At 42.6% G+C, this 25,846-nt stretch overlaps 1 long non-coding RNA gene across 2 annotated transcripts; it reads left to right on the top strand.

Annotated features, from left to right (window-relative positions):
* Nucleotides 1-10,352: 10,352 nt before the first annotated feature.
* LOC117011254 lies at nt 10,353-25,226 on the top strand. Of its 2 annotated transcripts, XR_004420914.1 has the most exons (5): nt 10,353-10,379; nt 11,207-11,361; nt 16,724-16,811; nt 22,118-23,405; nt 23,626-25,226. It is a non-coding gene; the product is annotated as an uncharacterized LOC117011254 (long non-coding RNA). The 2 variants fall into 2 exon arrangements; XR_004420913.2 differs by lacking the exon at nt 10,353-10,379 and having other exon boundaries at nt 11,046-11,361.
* Nucleotides 25,227-25,846: the final 620 nt, after the last annotated feature.

The following is a 25,846-nucleotide window of genomic DNA, read 5'->3' as shown; positions in this document are numbered from 1 at the left end:
ATTGCTGAACTTGGTTCCTTCTGAAAGCAGCAAAGAGCTGCAGAGGCAATGGCTTCTCTGGAGGCAGCACACACATCTTGTGTGCTGCTGGGAGATGAAAATATTTCTGCAGTGTATTTGTGTAAGCTCACACCTTCGGCAAGTCTCAGCCTAGTAGAAAGGAACAGTCCGACTCACATGACTTTTGCCTCAGTGCTATGCATTTTAGCACACATGCACAAAGTATGTGCAAGCAGCATTTTCTCCTGTGCTCATACTCATTTCCAGCTACAAAAAACTTTCAGGTGATGCTGAGGTAAGGATAGGCATTCCAGTTGGAAAGTAGCACAGAGCCTCTGGACTGACTCAAAAACACATCAGAGATCTGTGAAAGGAATTTCTGAAACCCGCTAGAGTTGGGGTCATCTTTCAAACATCTGCATTGACATGTGGGCTGAGAAGTATCAGGAGTTCACACCAATTTCCACGTGCAGCACAGCCACTCTACACAACAGCTGAAATATTTGCACACCACTTGTTGTTTCCTTCCTCAAATCCATCTCTGAGGGGCTGCCAACAAAGCCAAAGCTATGGAACAGTGGTGAATCACTTTTTTCCTCAGATGCCATACCAAATCCTTCTGAGAGCAACATCATTTTGCAGCGTCTGTCTCTAAGCTGGACTATCATTGGAAGAATGAAACAGTGGGACATACTCATCTTTTTTTCCAAGCAGCATCCATGCATTAGTACTAAATGCTCTGCTCGCAAAACGTAGGTTTCTTCTTACTGAGGGTCATGGAACATGAGCCATTTTATAACATTCCCCACATTCAGCTGCTGTTTAGCAACATGCACAATCCATTCTTTTCCCCTGCAGTGATGAGGAGACAGTGGTCACAAGGCTCTCTACCCAACTGCTTGCATGGAATGTTTATGTATTTACCTTGAAGAGCTTCATGTCTTCTGCTGTAATTACCATTGTCCACAGTACTTAATGCTGGGGATTTCTCCACCCATGGTCCCAGACATGTTGCAATACACTAGTTGAGACCTCTCTGTAGACTTTGAAATCAGTGTTCCCACAAGGGGAGAGTAATAAATCATGGAACAGTGGAGTCACAGAACCCTAGCATGGAAGGAACCTTTAGAAGTCATCTACAGTAATTTCACGATTATAAGCCGCACCATTTTGACTAAAATTTTGGTCCGAACCCAAAGTGCGTCTTATAATCAAGTGTGGCTTATATATGGACAAAGAACAAAAAGTTGCTGTTTTCGTTTGGAGGACAGGTGTCTGCTGAGAAAGGCAGGAGCTTCTCTTTGAAATGGAAAATGTAAACCTCCTCCCTCCAAATTATTATAATTTTGAAATCAAGGGGGTTTCAGGCAAAAATAGGGGAATTAGGAATAACAGTTCTTTTCTAGGGAAATTAAAATAGAAATACAGTACTACAAAGAAACAAACTCCAAACCTTGACAAAGTCAGAGTACAACCTGACACCCCGTCAGGCAGGGTGCTGGTAGCAGTCCCATTAAATGGTGGCTGCATCCTCCTGCAGTGACAGATATGATTCCGTTGAAGCAGTGCTCCTGTAGAAGGTGCAGTTTCCTTCTAGAGGACAAGTGGTGATGTGGAGAAATCTGGTTTCCCTCTGGAGTCCAGTGGAGAAAGGGGCTACCTTTGTGTCCCAAAACCTCTGTTTTTATTTTGGTAAAAAATGTTGGGCTCTTCCCCCTGGCTGGAACAACTTCCAATGGGATGCAGTAATTTTATCAGTCACACAGGGGGACTCAATGGGCCATTAGCAGAAAATGACTCGCTGGAGGAAGGATGGGTTGTGAAAAGATAAAGAACAATGCCCCGTCTGGTTTCAATGGATGGCCCATTAGCAGAATATCTGCCACGGAGATAAGGATCACTGCCCCCACCCTCAATAGATGGTGATAGAATAGATATCTTTTATCACACTCTGTATTGTAATGTGTGACTTATAATCAGGTGCAGCTTATATATGGACAAAGAACAAAAAGTTGCCGACACTCGGAAGTGCGGCTTATATTCAGTGCGGCTTATAATTGTGAAATTACTGTACTTCCAATTTGCCTGCTACGGGCAGGGACACCTTCAATTAGATCAGGTTGCTTAGTTATACATTGTATTTTTTATCTCTCTTATAGAGCCAGCCATAAATTTATGCTAAAGAAAACTGTTTATTCTGCAAAACAGCTTATGATGACACATACAGCAAAGCACTGGAAATCCTGTAACAAAGTGTTCTGAAGGGAAGTCATGTCCAAACAAGTAACTGTGTTTATCATTCAAATGACAGTATTATCACAGAGAGGGTCCTGCAATTTTAAAGTAGTGTCTTATCATAATATAATTTATAGAGGAAGCTAATTCTAGTTTTCAATTTAAAATTCAGGTTTTGTTGCACTTGCAGCATGCTTTAGCGACCACGATTTACTTGAATAGCCTATGAAACTCCGAAACATGTGGAACTTCTCTTACACTTCTGTTACATTTAGGTGCAAAAAATGGTGACCACCTTACCAGATGTTTTGGTTCAGAGTTTTCCAAAACTTAAGCCACATATTGTTCTTCAGCTGGACAAAATGAGAGCAGAAGTTACTGATGACACAGAGAAAAGGATGTGTGTGCCATCGCTGCCATCAGGCACAAGTCACAGGACAGATGTGTGGAGGTTGCAAGGACAACCCAAAAAAGTGATTTTTTTCTAAGTGGAGCAGCTAGGCTTCCTCTGAGTCTGACAAAAACCAATCAGGGTTTGCTCAAGCATCCACCCATTCCAGACCAGTTTGTGCAGCCCATGATGAGCTTCAGTGATTGAAGGAATAGCAAGGGATCAGCAGACACAGCTTTGCTGTGGTGAGAGGTAAAGGCACAGAGAGTGCTGTGGTCCAGAGCTGCAGACCAGGGCTCACCAGCCCCCCCCACCATAAACCAGTGTTCAGCTACTGCCCATGTGGATAGGGCTGCTCTGCTCCAGAGGCAAGGATATGGAGGGATCTGCAAGCCTCCTCTGCTTCACCTGCCAACTGTATCAAAAGTTACTCCAGGGGGACTGAGCAGCTCCTTTCACTATATTGATGTTGGCAGACCCTGGTTGAATCTACTTTGAATTTCAGTTGCTGCATTTATTTTCAAGAAATTGAAACCTTCAAATTCTGTCCAGAACAAAAGATCAGAATTCATCCATTTTATCTTTGCAGTGAATTGAACTATCCCTCACAGAGGGAGGCAAGATGTATCAGCTACAATGGATGGTAAGCAAGAACGGTTGCTCCTCCTATCTGAAAAGAAAAAGTTTTTAAAACATCATTGCAATCAGCATCCAAACAAAGTATCAATTTTCAGGCTCTCTTTGCAACAACAATTTTATTTTTTAAAATGGCAACAAAAATATTCCAGTTATTTGTTATGTATTTAAAAAAATATTTTAAAAAATTGTCAGGTGAGAAATCCAGATTCCAAGCACGGTAATTGTAAAGAGGACAGATCATCTGGCTGTAAATTCAAGGGCAGCCTCCTATAAATCTCACACACATCTGTGTTTGAAGCCTACCAGTTACCATGGTTACCATGACATTGCTAGTCTTATTTATAGCCCTGCGCTATATATATTGCTTTCCAGAAGGCATAAAAGGGAGAGCTGACTGTGAAGGAATCTGGGAACTGCACATTAAAACAGAGATGTAGAGGGAATAAAGCTAATTAAAGAGGGCCTGCCAGGGTTTGATGTTGGTTTTTGCCCTGCCAGCCCATGACACTGAGCTCATTGTCACAGGGGCAGCAGGATGGAGATGGCCCCGTGGCTCCTTCACCCCGTGCCCGCTCCAAGGACACTGTGCCACCCCTTAGCATCCCTGGGCAGGATACACAGTGCTGATCGGTGTTCCCAAAGGGCAGAGGGGAGCCCTTGGGAGCTGATGGGAAGTGCAGGTGGGAGAAGTGCTGGGGACAGAGTGGCCACCTCTGGGGTCAGTGTTGTTCAGGGGACAGGCAGCTGCGAATGGATGCGCCGAGGGTGCACTGCACTCTGCTCTCTCCTAAAAGGATCTTACTTGGCTTTTCTTCCTCCCTGAAGCAGACTGTAACATACATGTGAGGAGTCACACATGTGGGCATGGATGAAAATATGTACAGCGTGTGTGGGGGTGTGTTTACATATACATATATATATGCATACATATTACAAAGAATATATATTTTGTTATGAGAATGAGAAAAAATGAAGTCAGTGACAACATTTGTGTAGTAACTGCCTCGTAATATGTTATGAAAATAAGCCTGCAGGGGGGGATGGAGGGAGGGAGGAAGGGAGGAAGGAAGGAAGGACTCCAGGAAGGACTCCAGGAAGGAAAGGAAGGAAGGACTCCAGGAAGGAAGGACTCCAGGAAGGAAGGAAGGAAGGAAGGACTCCAGGAAGGACTCCAGGAAGGAGTCCAGGAAGGAAGGAGTCCAGGAAGGAAGGAAGGAAGGAAGGAAGGAAGGAAGGAAGGAAGGAAGGAAGGAAGGAAGGAAGGAAGGAAGGAAATAGGAAGGAAGGAAATAGGAAGGAAGGAAGGAAGGAAGGAAGGAAGGAAGGAAGGAAGGAAGGAAGGAAGGAAGGAAGGAAGGAAGGAAGGAAGGAAGGAAGGAAGGAAGGAAGGAAGGAAGGATGGATTCCAGGAAGGAAGGAAGGAAGGAAGGAAGGAAGGAAGGAAGGAAGGAAGGAAGGAAGGAAGGAAGGAAGGAAGGAAGGAAGGAAGGAAGGAAGGAAGGAAGGAAGGAAGGAAAGGAAGGAAGGACTCCAGGAAGGACTCCAGGAAGGACTCCAGGAAGGAAGGAAGGAAGGAAGGAAGGAAGGAAGGAAGGAAGGAAGGAAGGAAGGAAGGAAGGAAGGAAGGAAGGAAGGAAGGAAGGAAAAACAGAGGGAGAAAAAAGTAAAAAGAGTAAAAAAGAAAAAAGGAGGAAGGGAGGCAGGGAGAATAGAGGGTGAGAAGTCAGTTAAGAAGGTTAAGGAACAAAGGAAGGGATTAATTTTTAGTAAAATGCTTCCCCAGTTTTTAATCTAATGACACTTCCAGGAATGAGGTTGCTGCCTAGGTCACCTGCCAGCCCCAAGGGCAGTTTCAGTCACACAAGGGTAAATCAATAATACAAATATAAAATGTAAAGAAAAGGTCTTGAAAAGGGTAAACAACAACTTTGGCATCTGCAATGAAAAAAAAAAGTTTATTAAAAATAACAGACATGAGGGGCTTAAATAGTATCTTCTAAAAAGATTAATTCAGGATCAATAATATCGGTGCAACTGCAAGCAAAAATTCTGATTGAGGATTTGCTCAGACTACAGCTGAGTGGAAACCTCTCTGGGAAGCAGCTGCAAAAGAGGCCAGATTACCTTACTTAAGAGCTTGCACCACCGTTTCAAGACCGTCTTTTTAACAGTGAGTGTTTTGCTGATTAAAGACCTGTGGGAATGAGTGGAAACTGATGCCTGTGGAAAAAAATTGACAAAGCCTGACCTAAACAAGAAAGGGGAGGTATTCTGTGACTCTGGCAATGACATTGAGATGTCCCTTCCAGTAACTGTATGGACCTTAACTGGCATTGATCCTGACATTGAAATATTTTTAAAGATACATTATTTACTTGTTTTTGAAAGCTCCATTATAAGTGCTACCTATTTAACTGCTTTTAGAACTGTAAAGACAAGTAATCCAAAACTCTTAGACTGTTTTGACAGGGAAAGACTAAAAAGCAGACAAGTATACCTTGTGAAGTGGCATTTAATAAAAAATCCCTGTTCTGTGGTGTGCTTGGGAATAATTTCCACTTCATGTCCAGTTCCCTTTTCCTCTTTGATGTCTGCAGGCTAAGATTGAATTGTATTCCTCATTATTAGGGGTACAGATAGGACAGGTAGGCAAGAGGGAAAAAAACCTCCTGAAAACAACTCAATGGAAAGATATTAACATGAAGGAGAGAATAAACCAGAAGTAGACCCTGTTCTTACTAATTTTAGAGATATTTTTCAAAAAACCAGAAAATTTTCCTTCTTAAGTTACATAATCCAGGAATTGAATGTCCCAATAAAGTCACGTGGATACATTGTGGCTGAGCTTCAGCATGAATTATGATGTCATGGTTATGCCTCCACACAGATTTTGCCCCTCAGCAGCTACTTATGCCATGTCCATACAAAAGCAGATATCACAGTATCATTGCACCTTTCCTGTTGTCTGCAAACTACTAGATGGCCTAATGCCACTGCGAGTAGTACTGTTTTTTTTTTTCTTATTGATTAAACATAAATTATTGAGGAAAGTAACTGAGGAAACTCCATGGGAGCAGAGATGATGGTCTGTGTAACTAGAGGCTGTCTGTCACTGAATGTGATACTTCTGACCTGATAATTTGATATAATGATTATAATCCAGGATACTCCTCTAGGAGTCTATAATTTGGAATCACAGGAGCATAGAATGATTTTGGTTGGAGGGTTCTTTAAAGAACATTTGGTTCCAACTACCACCACCATCCAGTGCCCCAACTCGGGGCCACCCACTTGATTAGGTTGCTCAGGGCCCCATCCAATTATTTTAGGATTTACGATTCAGGACTAAGGATCTACTTTTGTTCAATGCCCTGCCAGACACACTACAGAGGGAGTGGGAGAACTCATGTACTAAAAGGAGAACAGATAAATCTTGAAGTGGCAGCACCAGGTACAGTTTTTGCATTCTGTTGTAGTACCTGTGCAAGAAAAGGGAGGAAGGGAAATCACTGAAGCTAGAATTCAAACGGTTTTACACCAGTCTAAGTTTATTATTTTTAATTTTTGTTTTTACAGGGAAACCCCATGGGAAGCAATATTCCAGTAGGGTTCTGTGGAAAAGTGATACTAAAACATAATGACTTTTTGATAATGAATAGTGTTTTGCTTCACATTTTTGAGTTGCATATATATGACCCCTTCTAATTGCCACAACTCTGGTTATAAAAGAAAGTGGACTTTTAATGGAATCCTTGAGGATACAAGGTGCCACATTCTCAGGAATTCAGTCAGAAAATCTCTGACCCTAACCCTGGAAAACATATTGCACTTGTTTTCCTTAGGCATAGGATTTCTTCCTTTCACTCTTGTGTAACCCTCTGACCTTTTAAACTTGTCCGCAAGAACATGCACATTGAAAAATTAGGTGCTGCTGGGCATGATCTACGATGCTGTATCAGCTTTAGCAGCTGGAGGCCATTAGCCACTGTGGTTGACATTGTGTTTCCATTCCACAGTCATCCCTTTTTCACAGAATTCAGAGTGGGGATGCAGATGTGACCAGCTGTTTGCAGCACCAACACAGGCTGTGTGCTCCAGGCACTTCCTACACTGTAGCTCAGACCTTGTTTTAATGTTGGAGGCAGAAAGATAGAGAACAGCTTAGCTATGTGGTCAATCAATTCTTGGTTTATTAAAGAGAATTTAGGGAGGTGTTGCTTTCCATAAAATTAGAAGTGTAGGGCCTGAAGTGAAATCTCATTAGATATTTGGGCTTGATGGTGAAAGGCTATTAATAAAATTTGTGACTTCTTCCTTCTAGAATGAACAGCAATGTTTAGTGCCCGTACTATAAAGCTACCTAAAATCTCCATTATTCAATAAAGACTTTATTATCAGACTGCTGAGATGTCTTTTAGTAGTCCTACTGATTTTAATCAGGAGTCAGAAGAGTCAGCCTTCAGATGCAAAAGATTAAATGCTAAAAAAAAGAATGTGGTGGACATGCTCAAGTTTTATAACAGAGCAGCAATTGACTATTAAACTTATAACATACATGCCTTGCCATTTCATTGCTTTGGAGTCAGAAGAATTTTTGTATAGTGCTACATTCTTCTCAGTATGCCAAGAAAGTAAATTTACCTTCCCACTGTTCTTTGATAACTTCCCATCTATTTGTGCATATTGAGCTCTCAGCTTACTTGAACAAGCTCTATTTTGCAGGTTCAGAGGTTTCTTCTCAGTCCTCAGAGTGTAGCACTCAGATTAATTCCACCAGAAAATGGCTTCTGTTGCTCCCCAGTGAAACCCTTTAACAAAGCATTACATAGTGCAAACAATGGACATCTGCCATTATGAACTCTGAGACTGAAAAAAGGCAAGGGTGCACCATTTCAAATACTCAATCACATAGTGAAATCATCAAATCTAAAATAAATGTTAAGATACTCAAACACTACTGTAAGCAGACAACAGCATGTGAAGCAAACCTGCATATAAATTTAATTTCTACAGGTGAATGGCATAAAGCAATGTAGATAACGCAAAAGAAGTACCAGAAAGTGCCAAAGAGCTGGAAGAAAGTGAAACATTTTTCTCTACTCTTGGAAACTGTAGGAAATCCTTGCAATTAGAGCTCTAGGTCACAGTGGTTCTTCTTGTAGAATTTGATTTTTCTCTTGTGATTTTTCAATGTGGTGCTTTACTTTTGTAGAATTACTGCTGTTCCCTGCTTTTGCCATTACCCTTTTTACCAATGTCAACTCTTTAGCATCATGTACACATTCGGCAGTTTTTGGACTTTTAAAGTATTTATAATCTTTGTCAGAAAAAATGAAAGAGAATTATTTGCTTTTGCAGTAGCTCTTCTCCATTTCCAGTCAATGTACCTTCCATGCTACTTGGCAAGCTGTCTTTTCGATCATTAGAAGCTGATATTGGACATCTAGAGTGGCTCCATCTGGTCTTTTATCCACCCAGCCATACTCAGAGACTGATCTAACCTTTAGAGAATATTAAAGCTGCCTCAGGGCATGCAAATTTATGTTGTCAGGAAGGCTTCCCTATGGATCTGCTGAAGATGCCCAGGTCCCAGTTGTGCTTCAGCTTTGCATCTGATGAACATAAAACTTCTTCCATGACAATCTCTGCCAAAATTCTCAAATGTGTCATTTCTGTGGCATGGAGGATTTATATATATATATGTATGTATGTATGTATGTATGTATGTATGTATGTATGTATGTATGTATATCAGTTTATCTGTTGGCAACAGGGATATCTTGCAAAACCTGTGACTTGGTAACTTGGGTTACAGAATTAGTTATATGTTGATTTACTTGAATTTCCCAGATTGTTTCTTCCTTCCTCTTTTAAAAATATATCCCTCATTTATTAATAGTGAGCATGGTGATAGGGACTCTTACCTTCACAGTAAGTTTTTGCCACTATTGTTTTCCTGAAAGCAAAAAGCAAAAGCCAGTGCTCTGCAGCTACTAAATGTTGACAGGCAACAGAAAAGCAAAAGTATCATAAGTCCCTTTTCAAAAAGATTTATTTTTCTAGCTGGATCTGGGAGAACAACTTATTGGTCTGATGAGTCAATAGAGGCGGTTTGACAAACCTGTTTTTACTGGTTTCAAAATCCAAATGATGTATTTCATTGGGGGGAAATGAGTGAGCAGCATGGAAACATCACAGATTTTGGGAAGAGATGAAGAATTATTCTAAATATATATCATACCTAGGAAGAATCCTAGTGGTAGGATCTTTAGAATTAGGTGATCTTTAAGGTCCTTTCCTTTAAGGTCCATTCAAAAATGAGTCATTGAAATACCATGTGTTAGACTGCAGAACTGCAGATACCTCATGTATTGAGTAGCCCTGGTCCCGTGTCTCTTCTGACACAGTGATTTGCTGCAAATTGACTTTCCCGATGACAGGAATCTCTGTGAGCTAACTTTCTCACATTGCCAGGTATCATTATCCTTCTGACTGAGATGGAAATATCTGCTTCTCACTCCCCTGTTCATAAAATCAAACAGGAGCTTTTCTTTGCAAATACCTAACTAATGAAAACCCTGTCACTTACATCCAACCTTGACACCATGAAAAGGTCAGAAAAGAAAAATTTGGAAAGATAGACTGTCTTTTTCTTAGGACAGCAATGATAAGTAAGACTTCACCCCAGGAAAGGATTAAGGACAGTTGATAAAATCATAATAACAACTTGTTCGACAGCAAAGTGATCAAAGGGCCTATTTAACAACAGAAGTAATTGCTTTCTGTTTGTCTAAGCACAGGCTGTGTCTGTTATGTCCTATAAAGAGTAATTGCAAATGGCATAATTTTAACCTCTAGTCTTCTGAGACATCATTGAGAGTAAGGTTGTGTGGTGCCTTACCCTTGAACAAAAAACCACATGTTTTAATCTGGGAGCACTATACTGCAACTGCTACCTCCCTGAAGATCACTGGGAAATGGTCAATTCATTTAGCAGGATAGTTTAAGTTTTCAGTGCAGTCCCTAGCTCTGCTTCCAAGATTTACTCAATATAGCTGATGCTGTGAGCATATGATTACCAGCCAGCAGAAAGGATGCTGCAGCTGAGAGTCAGGTAGGCAGAGGAAGGTACTTTCCTAAGCAAGTAGATTAATCCTTCATCTTAATTATTTTAGGACCATCTGGGACTTAATCAAGATGACTGTGTGAGGTATTTCTCCATATTTACGAAACAGACACACAACTCTTTTTTTTTTTTTTCATATTAAGTATGGTGGTAAACAGCTGAGGAAGGGATAGAATTAAGTCCACTTTTGCAACACCGCCTTCTTCAGTCTTTTGTCTGTGACCCATAAGGAATGAGCTACTCTGTGCTACTGTTATCTGAGAGCCGTGCATTTGACAGAATCCCCTTCTTTAAGTGTGTCTCCCACTTTTAGGAAAAAAAAATACTGCCACATACTGCATCCCCATGTGCACATATTAGGTCAAAGCAGCAAATCAAATCATGGGTTTATTGGAGTGCATGTAGGAAAAAGAGGGGATGAGAGCAGTGTAGAAAGAAGAAAGATACAGGACAGTTATCCCCATATGAGATTCTGGTTAAAACTAATTTATGCTACTAGGAAAGGAAGGAAAGGCAAAAGTATTATCTGGGACAAGTTGGGGAAGGCTGAGTGTTGATCATACTCTAGGATGATAATTGCAATGAAATATTTCATGCGAGAATATTATCTCTTCCTTGTGCTCTCTGCATTGTAATTCAGCATCTTCTTGACTAGCCTGTGCTCTGTTCTGTAACAGGAGGCATCTGCTAGCATACAGCCCCTTTCTTGCCCTTTCTAACGTGCTCTGGAGCTGTTTTCGTGAGAAAGGGGCACTTCCTAAACCCTTGCTTGTTTCTGACTTTCTTCCCTGCTTTCTGATTTATGCATTCTCCAGGCTGCAGCTCGGCCTTCTCGGTTTCTCAGGCAGAGAAGTTTCCATGGTAACCTCGTCAGTGGAGGTGAAACCGTAGCGGAAATCAGCGTTCAGCCAAGGAGCTGCCGATGTGCAGGAAAACTGCTCAGGACCAGGCTATGAAACATTCGGGCGTGGTAAGTGCAGATCCCAGCTGGCGCATTCGTGGTTTCCCTGCCTTTTCCCTGTGGCCCTGCCTCTCCGTCTCCCAGACCGAGTGTAGCACCCCGTGATGAGACACTGGCTGTGGGCGTCCTAAGGCTGCCTGCCAGGCCCGCACCATCATCTCTGGGGGATTTACTACTATGGCAGCGAGAGGTGCAGGAACAGGGAGATGAGCTCCTCAGCTGGCACTGCCAACCCTGCTGAACTGCAGCTTATCAGTTCAGCCCAAGTCTGGGTTCTGGCTTCATTTTGGAGGTGAACACAGGTTCGGAGGTTGTGATCTGTCACCTTGTGGCAGCGTGCAACAGGAGTGTAAGCCAGGGAGCAGCCAGTCCTCTTGTTTCAGTGTTTGTACTCCTGCCAATAAACTCACCGGATCATCCACTCTTTACAGATAGCCATGAGTGTTGAAAATTTCCTTGTAGAATCATAAAATAGTTTAGGCTGGAGGGAACCTTTACAGTTCAGTCCAACCCCCCTGTCATGGGACAGGGACACTTCTCAGTAGTTCAGGTTGCTTGGAGTCCATCCAGCCTGACCTGGAATGTTTCTTGGGAATGGTCACCCACAGCTCCACTGACCAATCTGAGCAACTTTTTCACTATCCACATAATTAAAAATGGTTTCCATATTCCTAATCTAAATCTACTTTCTTTTAGTTTGAAATTATTACTTCTTGTCCTACCCCTACTGAGCCTACTAAAAAGTCAGTCCTCATCTTTCTTACAAGCTGCCTTTAAGTACTGAGAGGCTGGAAGAAGGTCTCCCTGGAGACTTCTCTAGGTTAAATAATCCTAACGCTCTCTTCCACAGCTTTGTCACAGTTTGAACAGAAAGTGTACATGGATTTGGAGATTGTTTCCTTGTGCTTCTGCTCCCAAGAATCACTGCAGGCTGAGCACACAGCCTGCCTAGTATGGTAGGACTTCGCTGCTGAAGTTTCTGTTTTTGAAAGAGGATTTTTTGAAAAATGCACTGGGCACCCAAAGGGATGGTAGAATTTATTTAAAAATTTATTAAAACATGAAAACAGCCCAGGCTGCCCTGCAGCAAAACCTGGCACAGCAACACCACCAATGAGAGACAAGAAACTGGTAATTATCCCCTCTAGTTGCAATGCCAAGCAGACCTACAGTAATTTCACGAATACAAGCCGCACCAATTTGACTAAGATTTTGCTCCTAAACCGGAAATGCGGCTAATAATCAGGAGCGGCTAATACAACCTCAGAAGCGCCTGCCAGAGTGCTGAGCCGAGCAGCTGCAAAGTCGGCATTTTGCGATTGTTACAAATCGCTACTCTGTTGCACCGCGGGTGGAGCCTGGCTCCCTGTAGGCAGCACGGGGGGCGGGGAGAGAGGCGGGAGAGCTCTCTTTCCTCCTCTGCCACAGCCCAGGGGAGAGACGGGGGGGGCCCGGCGCCGCCATTGCCGCGGCCCGGGGAGGAGAGGGGGGACCCGGGCAGCCCCTACCGCGGCCCGGGGAGGGGGGGGGGGGACCCGGGCCGCCCCTACCGCGGCCCGGGGAGGGGGGGGGAAGCCCGCGCCGCCATTGCTGCGGCCCGGGGAGGGGGGTGGAAGCGTGCGCCGCCATTGCTGCGGCTCGGGGAGCCGACGGGGTGCTTTGTCCCCACCCGCCGCCGCCGCGGCAGGAGCGGGGAAACTCCGTCCCTGCCCGCCGCCGGCGCCACGGGCGCGGGAAAGCTCCGTCCCCGCCCGCCGCCGCTGCCGTAGGAGCAGGGGAAGCTCCGTCCCTGCCTGCCGCCGCGGGGCAGCGCCGACCCAGGGTGACCGAGCCCAGGGGCAGCGGCGGCCGGCCCCGAGCGGCAGCACCGGGCTGGGCCACCTGGCCCCGTCAGCGGCCCCTAGCGGGCCGAGCCTGCACAGCCTTAGCTCAGCCAGTAAACCCCGCCCTCCCGCGGTTCTGTTACTAATTGCACGCGGGTCCTCGCTGCGAACGACAAAGCGGCTTATATTCGGGTGCGGCTTATCTATGGACAAAAACCAAAATGTTTGCCAACACCCAGTGATGCGGCTTATATTCAGTGCGGCTTGTATTCGTGAATTTACTGTACTTGTTTGCAGAATCACAGAATCATTTAGGTTGGAAAAGATCTTTGAGATCGAGTCCAACCTATGACCCAAGACCACCTTGTCAACTCACACCACAGCACTGAGTGCCACATCCAGTCCTTCCTTAAACATCTCCTGGGGCTGTGACTCCACCTCTCCCCATACAGCCCCTTCCAGTGTCTTATCACCCTTTCTGTGAAGAATTTCTTCCTAATATCCAACCTATACCTCTCCTGGTACAGCTTAAGGCTGTGATCTATTGTTTTGTCTCTTGTAACCTGGGAGCAGAACCTGAGCCCCACCTGGCTGCAGTGTCCTGTCAGCAGCCTCCTTTTCTCCAGGCTGAGGTCCCCCAGCTCCCTCAGTTGTTCACAGGACTTGTGCTCCAGCTCCCTCTTCAGCCTTGTTGGTCTTCTCTGGACATGCTCCAGCCCCACAGTGTCCTTCCTAAACTGAGGGGCCCAGAACTGGACAAAACACTCGAGGTGTGGCCAAACCAGTGCCAAATTCAGAGTAAGAATGACCTCCCTGCTCCTGCTGGCCACACTATTCCTGATACAGGCCAGGAGGCTCTTGGCTCACTGCTGGCTCATGTTCAGCACCTGTTTAGGCACTGACAGGAAGGTTGAATTGTAAAGAGAAGTGCTGCCTCTTTCCAACATATATTTTTCCACACTTGGAGTACTTGGTGTTCTCCTTAAAGCCCAATGTGTCCTGATGAAGGTGACTGCAGCTCCTCAGGGACACCAGGGTTGTTCCCAGCTCTGGCTTCTTTACTGCTTTTTTGTTACAGTGACAGCATGTGCAATCAGTAGAAGGGGAACTGTGTTCAAACATATTCTGAAATTTACTCTCTAATGAATCTCAGAGTATTTTCTAGTAACAACACAAAGTCTTATGCTTCTTCTCATTTTAGGAAGTCGTTTAGTAGCAGCATTTACAGCAGTTCTTTTCAAAGATTATTATCTGCTTATTTGCTAATTCTCCTGCATGATCTGCTAAAACTCACAAATCTAGAGTAATCTTGAGGAAAAAACATTAAGAATTTGTGGAACTCCAGGGAACATGTGGAGTCATTCAATTCAGATTTATTTAAACTATATTGTTAGTTCTCTGTGTGCCATGGCAAAGCAAAAGCAAGCCTATTTGTGGAGCAGTCTGGGAATATCCTGGAATATCCCTTTACCTGCCCCTGCAGGGCTGGCTGCCAGATACCAGCAGGCATCACCTACAGGCATGCCTATTTTTGGAGATCTCTTTTGTTCTGGAGGCAAGCAATCAACCTAAAGAAGGACAGTTTTCCTGTTCTGAAATGTACTTCTAGGGATGCACTGTCCTCACCAAATTGTGCAAGTACTTTGGCCTTATATCTCAATACATTAGAGTTCCTTCAGATCTAGTAACTGGCTAATCAGCTCTGAAGAGAGATGGAATATTAATAACTTTGAAACCTTCTCATCATTGGACCCATTCCTTCTCAGAAAGGGAGAGGTCGAACAGCTCAGACATTCTGCAGTACACAGCAGAAAATCTGACCATGTGAGAGCAAGGCAGTGAGAAAGACTTGCTATGGTCAATGGGGGAAAGGCTGGAGCAGAAGCTCTCCAACAAGAACATATATGAATTGAAAGAAAATTACGTCTCTGAGGTGTTTTCTGAATGCTTTATTATTCCCTAGTTCTGTCCTACCAATGCATTGCTCTGCATCTGGTATTACCACACAACTGACACAATGAAGAATCACTAATACACTAAGCTGAAAACTTGTGTCTCCTTCTGGCAGGGATTAGCTTCTGGAAAAGGCAACTATTTTTTGCATTAAATGCTAGAACAACAATTACTTCTTATAATTAGGACTGGAAAAATCAGACTACATTTTGGTCCTCTGATGAGTGACAGGTTTCTCACTTTATTTCTCTGATTATTTGACCAAAAGCTGCATTTTTGTAGCTCTCTTGATGTCTGCCCTTGAGCTGTCTCCATGAAAAATGTGCAGAACACTTGTGATGCAACTTGGAGAGTGCAAAGCAAGGATTTGATTTTAATTATTGTGAATATAGATTTATGCAACTGACAAGATGACAGAAATGGAAATGCACCAAAAGATCTGACAGAGAGGCGTGCCATTGACGTAGGCGTACATCAGCATATTCCTTTGTTTCTGTCTCCATCTTTACACTTTATGTTGCTTTAGGAGAGATGTGTAGCAGAGACACTCCTAGGAGCAGGGCTAAAGGACCACTGCCTTTTCAGTTTGGTCTTCATTTATGTTTCTAAAACAACACAGGTGCAAGCCATTATCATTTTGACTGCATCATGTGTATCAGCACTGGTAGAAAGTCACAGGTGTCAGGGTGATGAGGATTTTGCCTGAACAGAGTCTATGAAGGTTTCTCTTCTCAAATTCAATGTCTTATGGATACCAGGTCACCCAAAGTAGAATTTTGTTCTCTGATCCTCTCTTCTCTGCATGGATGCTAAAATTAGAGAAGCAAAGCAGCCTGATGGAGATCTGCCTCCTCTTGGAATGTTTCTTGGTTTGCTTGGACATGCCCCATTACTTAACCTCAGCAGTGAAAAATGCTAAGCAGGTTGTCAGTATTAGCACAAAAACTGCTTTACAAAGTGTCCTAGGTTTTTTTCTTCTTTCTGGCCCCTTCTTGTGGAAGTTTGCTGTAATATCTATAAATAAACTTTCAGTTAGAGTTTACTGAAGCTGCTCATGGTAGTAATAAACACTTCACCTGTTTCCTAATCAGTGTTCTTCTAACCTTAACAGCCAATTAAGACACCACACACTGTAGTACTTGTGCCAACTTTCAGAATGCTTTTTTCATGCTGGAATTAACATAGCATGCAGGAAATGCCTCATGAACAAATTAATCTGTTGGCTTGGCATTACTTTTCATCCATTTCTGCAAATTTATCTGACATCTTACTGCCTGAAAAAGACACACAGGCCTGAAAGAAAAACCTTTCTTCTGAACCTCAGCTCTGACTTTTGTAGCTGCTCCCTGCTTTGGCAGCTGCAGGAGGTTATGTCTGAAGCCTGAAAAAATTTCCAATAATTGAGGTGTGAAGCTGGATTCAGGTGTGTTTATTTGGGTTGCATCCCAGATATCTCTGACAGAGAATGTCAGCCAGGGGGGGTTTACAGGTTTTTAGGTTTTGGTTTTTTGTGTGGTTGTTTTTGTTTTTGTTTGGTTTTTAAAAATATTTTTTGTTGTTTTGTTTTGTTTTGTCTTGTTTCGTTTTGTTTTCAGTGCCTATTGCTGTACAAACACAACAAAGTGGGGACTTGTCCCTGGGAGCTGCAGTCCAAGACAAGTGCAGGCAGCATTTTGCAAACAAGTGAGTAGTTCAGTAAACAGAGGACTAGCAGTGCTATCTTTTCTGAGTGTTTCTCTCCAAGGTGATTGATGCATATAGACACAATAACACAAGTGCTGGTGACAGCTTGGTTAGCAATTAAGAGAATTTTCTCATCACCTGAATTGTGATTTATCATGTTTTTCCTGCAGTCAGCATCCTTTATCAGGGGCTGCATGATTCCTCTCTCCTACACAACAATCTACTAGTGGCTAGTTACCTTTTTTCTCTCCTGCCAAACTGAAAATTATGATGGATGCAGAGATCCTCAGGGAGCCATCCACAGCCCTCATTTTTGTAGCTAGGGTAGACAGAGTGGAAGCATAGGAGGTAGATAGATATGTTTGAACAGGGAGCAAGCAAAAAATCAAAACCTGATTGTGTTTTATTGCTATCAGCTATTTCTTTCTGGTCTTTAGGGATCTTCTGTGATTCATCAGGCAGGGGCAACTAAAGGAAGCAAAATAAATTAGTGTGTGTTGAACTGTTTACTATTATTGCGTAGAAGAGATTAAGGAATCATGAACAATTATTTTGATCTTAATGGGAATTTTCCTGGAAGTAAAACATTGGTTTAGTGCCGTTCAAATGACACAATCAAATCAAGGGTATTAAAGTGGGCAGTTGAATTGGATTACCTAAAGATTCAGGGTGAAAGGAGGGTATCCTTAAGGAGTATGAGTGGTCATATGAGACCTTTACTTGTGTTATTGCAGGGAAGGGCACAAACTCAGGAATGAAGTTGAGGTTATCCAGAGCCAGGGTGTCAAATTCTGAATATAAATTGCATCAGATAGAAAAGTCAAACACAAACCAACCAAAAACGAGTGTGAAGCAGGTGGGATTATGCAGTGGGTGACTCTGATGGACTTGCTGAAAGCAGTTTCAGGAGATGTTGTGGTTTAACCCCAGACAGCAGTCCAGACCCACACAGCAGCTCACTCACCCCCCACCAGAGGAACTAAGGCGAACATCAAAAGGCTAAAAGCTGTAAAACTCATGGGTTGAGATACAGACAGTTTAATAGGGAAAGCAAAACCCATGCACACAAGTACAGCAAAACAAGAATGAAATTCCTTGCTTCCCAGGGACAGAAAGGTGTTTAGCCATTCCCAGCAGAGCAGAGCTGTTACATGTAATGGTGATTTGGGAAGATGAATGCAAGACAAACACCATCACTCCAAATGTCCCACACTTCCTTCTTCTTCCCCTCACTGATCATGATGCCATATAGTCTGGAATATCCCTTTGGTCAGTTTGCATCACCACTTCTGGCTCTGTCCCCTCCTGAACTCCCAGGTGCCTCCCCAGGCAGCCACAGGAGGAGCAGAAAAGGCCTCTGCTCTGTGAAAACTCTGCTCAGCAATAACAAAAACATCTCTGTGTTATCAGCCCTGTGTTCAGCACAAATCCAAAACACAGCCTTGTACAAGCCCTTGGGAAGAAAAATAACTCTACCCCAGACACAATGAGCAGAAAACACTTCTGCAAGAAGGGATTCCACAAGAACCCCTTGCAGAGTGATGTCTAGAAGCTTCCCCATATTCCAGAGTAGGGAGCAGAATGCACTTTGCACAGACAGCTAACTTTACAGCTGTGTTTCCACTGAAGACTAAAACTAGGATAGCCTTTCTGAAGCCAGAGAAACCCATTCACACCCAAACACATGAGAAGTGTGGATGAGGAGGACGCCAATTGTCCCTGCTGTCCCAAAGGTCTAGAACAAAAAAAAAAAACCCAAAAACAACAGAGTGGCAATAAATGAGCAACCTTTAGTAGAAAATACTGCCAATCAAAAGGCTAAATTTTTCAGCTATGCAATCTGATACTTATCAAACTGGTGCCAGAGTAAAGCCCAGCTCTAAAAGCTGCTTGTTTAGTTCCTGGTTAAAGCTGACTGTCTTTGTTACTGACAAACAGACTAGTGCCATGCACAGCATTCTGAGCGTTCTGTTCTCCTGATGTTAAGCAGTGACAAATCTGAAACAGGATTTGCATTGGAAAAGGAGATGGAAATCAAGATTTTTTATAGATTTGAGTTTATGTGTGCCTTTTATATAGTGTGTACTATATAAAATTAGCTTCAAAAAAAGACCCAAACAAATTTTAATTCCAACCTCCCACCCTACTATTTGCTGAAGAAAATATGGCATAGATGCTGTCAGCCTGCAAGTGGCAAGGCAAAAATGTGTCTACACACTACTAAGACAAAACTGTGAGAAATGTGTCGTTTACTCATCTATTTAACTTTCAAATTAATATTCTAAACTATTTTAATGTTTCTTCCTGATTTTGTTCACCTTGAAGATTTCTTGTCATGAAAACAAATTATCACAAAGCAAATATCAGCTGTTGAACAGAACATATACTGCTACATTGCAAAATAAATCACTAGGTAATTAAAAGCAGATTTTGATGAGAGAGTTTGGAGCACAATCTTCACACAAGTGGTAGTGGCGGACATGAATAAAGGGCAAAGTGTGCTCTGTGTTTCTTTTCCTTTTTTGTTAGACCTAGGTTTCAGCAGAAGGAAGCATTTAAATGCACAGACAAGGATTAAGGATCTGCAGCAGTACAGGTGTATATCTTTTCTTCATCATGATCTCACTACAGGTTTTCACTTCATCTGTCTTTCCAAAATGTCCCACACTAGTATGAAAGATCTGGATCCTGTAATCTGTCTAATCCACTGCAGGGTGAAAGGACAAGAGGAAATGGCCTCAAATTGCATCAAGGGATGTTTAGTATTGATATTAGGAAAAAAAATCTTCACTGAATGTGTGGTCAGGCATTGGAGTAGACTGCCCGTGGAATCACTGTCTCTGGAACTGTTCCAAATGTGTGTGGATGGGGCCCCTGGGGACATGGTTTAGTGGTTAACAAGGCAGTGCTGCATTAGCCCAATGAACTTGGAGGTCTTTTCCAACCTTAATCATTCTATGATTCTATCTTCCAGGAAGACAATTCATGTTAATTCTTGTGGGTCCAAGTAATGGTTATCCTAGGAACAGTCCCTCGGACTTCCATTATGCAGATATCTTGAATTTTATGCCTGTCTTTTCTAGCATGTACTGGTGAGTTGCTAATACCACAGGGACTCACACTATCAGTTTCAGGTGTAAAGCTGTGAAACACCTATACCAACCTGTCTTGATTGTGCAGTTGCTGACAATTTTGATGTTCATGTTTCCTGGCATCTCAAGTTTTAGTGCTGGAGGACTGAAGGCATTGATTGCCCTAAACATGAAGTCTTGAAAACTTCAAATCTCTGTCCTTCTGCCATATACTGTATCAGATGCTTTCTGAAGCATAGTTGCATTTTAAATTTAATTCCTACACTGCAGTTTTTCATAAACCAAAACTCTCTTTTAGAGTTCTGTCCCATTCTGTGTTGTCTTAATGACTCAAAAGGTGTTGTCCTGGATCTGGGATTTATGTTCTAGCTTGGTGAAATTGAGGGGAAAGCAGACCCTGATTTTTTTTTTAGCAAGTGTAGAAGTAGTATTTTTGCATGGAGAATGTGATATAGACATGGTCATCTGGTGTACAGTACAGCTCCAGCTGGTGGAGTTGGAGGAACATTGACACAGGCAATCAGAAATTCCGTTATCTGAATGTGTGTAACTGCAGAAGAGATCTCTTCTCATTATGCTCAGGTCTGCACATGTTTTATTTCCACAAAACCGTGTCTGATTAACAGTCTTGAGGAGTAAATACTTCATTAACCAAACCATGAGGCAACACACTTTTGTGGTAGCTTCTTCAAAATCACCTCCAACAGTGTCCTGCAAAACACTGTCACTGTTTGAGAAGCTTTACAGAACCAGTGTAAAAGACGTGAGGATTTTTGGTAGAAAGGGGCTGTGTGACATCGAGGGAAATGTTAGGGAATGTAGGGAATGCAAGTGATGCAAAGAAATGGGCATCTATAAAACACACATAACGTGTCTCAACGCTGGCCTCCACATTCTGTTCCTTCAAAGAGAAGATTAAAAAATACTGCATTTGGCCTGTGGAAAAGGTACTTCATCTTTTACTTAATTTACTGGCTCAATTTCAAGGATTTCAGCAGAGCTATATTGATTTCTGTTTCTGGGTGTTATTTTTAGGAGGTAGGAAGTGTGACAGAAAAGGAAAAAGATACTGTTTTAATGCACTCTGGCCAGTGGCAGAGGCCATAGTGCTCCTCTCGCAGATAATCAGAGAATCCTAGAAATACAAAACCATTTGAGTTGGAACAGTCCTTGAAGACCAAGTCCTTGATGATCAAGTTCCAATCCCACAGGGGTCAATTTCTGCTAGAGCAGATGTTTAGGGCACCATCCAACCTTTCCTTGGACACTTCTAGGGATGAGACAGCCACAACTGGCCTGGCCATCCTCACAGTCAAGAATTTATTCCTCATATTTAATCTAAACCTGCCCCCTGTCAGTTTGAAACCATCACTCCTCTTCCTAACATGCCCTTGTCCCACAGATCCCTCTCCAGCTCTCATGAAGCCCCTTTAGATACTGGAAAAGCATCTAAGGTCTCTCTGGAGCCTTCTCTTTTCCAGTCTGAACAACCCCAACTCTCTCAGCCTGTCTCCAGCCTTCTCAGCATCTTTGCAGACTCCTTTGGACTTGCTCCAACAGGTGTGTGTTTCCTTGTGTGATTTAAGCTGAACTAACAGCAATGATCATGAGCAGAAGTCAGAATTTTCTGTGCAAGCCAAACAAATTTTGTCAGCAGTCCATTTTTAATATTCTCCGCAGCATGTTTAATAATGTAATTCTTCAGTGCATCTGAATGTTTAAACATACCTCTGAAGGAGACAAGTCACTGGCTCATGCAAAATTGCTCTGAAGTATGTAATTGATTTTGATACACTGAAAATACAACAGGCCTAGACTGAGTTACAATGTTGAGTTCCTTTATGGGCAATTTAATGTAAATGGGAAACTTTTTTTTGTGTGTGCATACAACTTTTATCTCAGGTGGTGGCTCTTGGTTTGGACAAGATAAACTTTTTGTCTTTTGGAATATATATATATATTTCTGACATTTTGTCCAGAATAGAGAAAGATTTTATTAATACTGTGTGAGGTCCCAAGAGAAACCTAAACATACTAAAAATTACAGATTTAAAAATAAATTGATGATTTCCTTGTCTGTGAGTAAAAGACAAGTTTCCAGGACTTCAGCAGACAGCTTTTGTATTTTCAGCACCTAACATGATTTTGCATGGAAAGTGAAGAGTTGGGATGTTTCTCTTGACCTTTAATATTTTTCTGTGTTCCGTTTTTCAGGGTTGTGTGGCATACTTGACATTATGAGGAATCTCTCCCACAAGCTGCTTTGTGCCCTTCACACAGCTTGAAACTTTCAAGCCAAAGATCCACAAAGATCCATGTGAGGTTTTACAGTCAGTGTTTGGCCTCTGAGCAACTTATGCAGCTGGTTGCTAATCTGCTTACTGATGGAGTGGATTGCGGAGGAGAAAAGGCCTTGGCTCAGTGGAGACTCTGCTCAGCAGTAATGAAAACATTCCTGTGTTATCAACACTGTTTTCTGCACAAATTCTTACATAGCCCATATTAGCCCCTGTGAAGAAAATTAACTCTATCCCAGCAGTGCACTGAATTATAAAATGTTCATTTAGCTCGGGACTACCATGGCTGAGATTAAGAGCATGTATTTAAGCATTCCTGATGGTGGTCCTTCCTATGGTGAACCTCCTTGTGCTGAGCAGTCACTCTGCCCGTACCAGACATTTCTCTCCTTCCCTGCTGTGGAGGGAGGGTGAGGTGACCCACCCCCTGCCCTGCTCTGCACCTCCACCCACATGAAAACCTGGAGTGTTCCTCTCAAATCAGGGAGACCTCAGTCATTCCCATCAGGTCAGAACTGGGACTGTGTTGTAAGAACTTTTCAAGGACCAAGCAGTGATAGGTGAGGGACGCAAGCTGCTTCAAAGAAACCAAGTTCATGGCTTGCCATAGCTCTCTGCTTTTGTGGTATTTGTACCCTTGCAGGTGAGGCAGGAGAACTTCACTCTCGTTACTTTGTGGTGAATGTGAGCTGCCAGGCAGTAGTAATGTCACTCTGCATTCACAGAAAAAAAGACTAAGAATAAAACTTTTTTAGTGTAGACATGGAAAAGTGAGACCATATTTTAATGTCAGAGAAGAATTAAACGTTTTTATGTGAAATTGCTACCTGCAGAGGTACTGATGATGAGGGCACTAAGTGACCAAAGAATAATGTCAAAGTGTGGTGGGATGGGGCAATGCCTTGGTCAGCAGTTGAGTACCTTAAAAAGAACTAAAAAACTGATTAATAGCAAACAACATTTCTTCCAAAAGCAATGTAACCAATCTCACTGCAGGACAATCTACTGTGAGACAGTAACTAGGAGCTGTATTCTACAGGCAGACTGTGGAATATAGGGTTATAATTGTTAAAGTGCTGAAGGCTTATGCTCACCAGGAGGTCCTGTGGGGAGAGGCACAGTGGCAGCCTGGAAGTGTGGACAGCAGCAGCAGCTGAACAGCTCTTCTTCTGCTAAGTTTTGGTTGTGTCCAGTGGAGATTGAAGGTATAAAAAGGGGGTGATTTCTGTAATAAAGTGGTCTTCTTTGCATGCATAAGGGGATCCATGTTGCTTTGTTCCCTGTTGCTAAAGCAGATGAAAAGAGGAGAGTATCCACAATGGGGGATGGGGGGGGGTGGGGGCGGGCGGGGGTGGGGCAGGGGGAAGACACACACTGCTTTTCCATCTACAGTTATTAATTGAAGGAACTCTTTTCATCAAACAGATTCTAAACAAAAATACAGCTGTCAAAGGCTGCCTGAGCATTCTTACACCATTCAAGGAGTCTCGCTGAAGTACCTGCTAGTATAAACAAAGAACCTGGGACGTCTCAAATCAGGAGCATTCTCACTTTCTTCAATGACTTTTGAATAGTACGCCAGTGGTATTTTCTGCATATGTGTAGCTTCCTTCTTCGAAAAATCAAGAGGAAATGACATATTTGACTGCAAAACTCCTGAATGATCTTGAAAACCACTAGCAGAAGGCAGAAAGGCTGAATAATGTTGTGGATTGATTAATTTTCCCTAATGAAGGCTTTCATTTTTGAAGTGCCTACATGTAGTGAAGCTTGACTTCTTTGTCTTCAGATGCTGCCAACTATATAGTGAAAAGTTCACATTACTTTTGTTGGGGGCTGTTAATGAGTGAAAGAGACAAAAAAATCCAGTTCTAGTTGGAAGCAGGGGGGTTCCTTTGGGAGGCCATACTAGGGTGTAGGTCTGTGTCCTGCCAAAACTGCTTCTCTATTAAACTACTATTCAAATTACATGCTCCAGAATAAAATGAACAGATCTCCAAAGGTGATGGACAGAGGAGAGTTGGTAGGTACTGGTTTACAGTAGCCCACCCTAAAGCCAGCAGGTCAGGGGATGTATCTCTTGGTATTGGGAGATTGAGGATGGAGACAGCAGGGGAAGCAAACACTTTTTTAAGGTCTCACAGAAAATGAGTGGCAGGGCTGTGATCTTTGAAAGCCAGGATAAGGGAGCAATGGACTTTGGAGAAGGGATAATTGTTATACCAACACTGTCAAAGACTTTCTGCACAGCACGTTCTGGTGATTCAGAGTTTGTAATGATTCTGATTATCTGTCCCAAAATGTTTGTGTGAAACTTGGACAGAAACTGTGTTTTAGGACAAACGGGTATCTTGGCCTACTTCAGACTGCTTTGCACCGTCAGAATATCATGACAATAGATAATGTACTCTCAAAAATTCAGCACACAGTTTTGTCTCCTGCTGTGTGGTCCTAGCATTTATTCACAGGAGTGCATGCTGTGATCCTGTGTCACAGTCCAGGATATGAAACATTTTAATGATTTTAGTGGCACATGTAAAAATGAGTAGCAAAAGCCTCCTGTTGTTTGCACAAGAATAAGCAGGAAGCTTGGTTTTTGGCTTACTCAGGTGAATGAACACTGTTGTTGAAGCGGGAGAATAATAGATGCAGGTGGTAGAATAGTTTAACAGCACTAAATTATTCTGGAATGTTGATTATGTGCCAGCAGCTTGTTAGCTGAAGGTATTTGGAAAAATTACCATTCCCTCAAAAAATCTGCCAACAGATTTACCTGAGAAAAGCTCTTTGAAAATATGGGATTTATAAAAAAATTTTTGAACCCATTGTATGTGTTTCCTAGCAGACTGATTCTTTCCATAAAATAAAATAACAAAGAAGGAGGAACTGACTCTTCTTATGGGAGTTATTTATTTATGTACTTTATTGCTGCAACCTGGTGTTTCGCTGAATGTTGCTAAGGCAAAATTCCTGCGCTGAAAATTAGTGTTATGATAAAAAAAGAGAAATTATAGAATTATACTACATTATGGATTGATGGGTGGTTGTGTTAATTGCATGTAAGAGGTAGAATCAATCAAGCAATGAAGGTTGGAAGTCTCTGGTCCCTTTTGTGATCCAAAATTTGTCTTTTGGAGCAGGGCCATCTGGTTTAGGTTGCTTTGGGCAGCTAGGTTCAAATACCTACAAGGCTGGAAACTTTAGAAGCTATCTGGGCTCCTGTGCTGGGCTCATGGTTTCCAAAAATCTCCTTCCCCTCAGCTGGGGTGAGGCTGGCTCTACCTTATCTTCATCTTTCCTGGTGCTGAAAAATTGCATCACACAAATGATTACACTATTTAACAGTGCTTATGTATTCTTCATTCATCTTGGTTTGCACTGAATATCTTTTCTTGGATGCCTGTGGATTTGTATCTTTTCTCTTCAAACAATTTTCTGATAACCTAGTCTAAAGATTCTGATCTTGTGAAACTAATGGTAAAAAATGGAAGTCTTAATATTAAGGTGAATTTCCTCTTCCTGGTGGCCTGCCAAATCCTGTTAGGTAAAGCATGGCCAAAATACCCCACTATGTGTGAGAAAAGATAATGGAGTAGTGTTTGCTACCTTCAGTGTAAGAACATGGTCTTTTTTACATTTTAATGAT

This window comes from Catharus ustulatus (genome assembly GCF_009819885.2).
Source record: "Catharus ustulatus isolate bCatUst1 chromosome Z unlocalized genomic scaffold, bCatUst1.pri.v2 scaffold_29_arrow_ctg1, whole genome shotgun sequence".
NCBI lineage: Eukaryota > Metazoa > Chordata > Aves > Passeriformes > Turdidae > Catharus > Catharus ustulatus.
The sequence above is the reverse complement of the archived record's forward strand: the minus strand, read 5'-3'. Positions and strand labels throughout refer to the sequence as shown.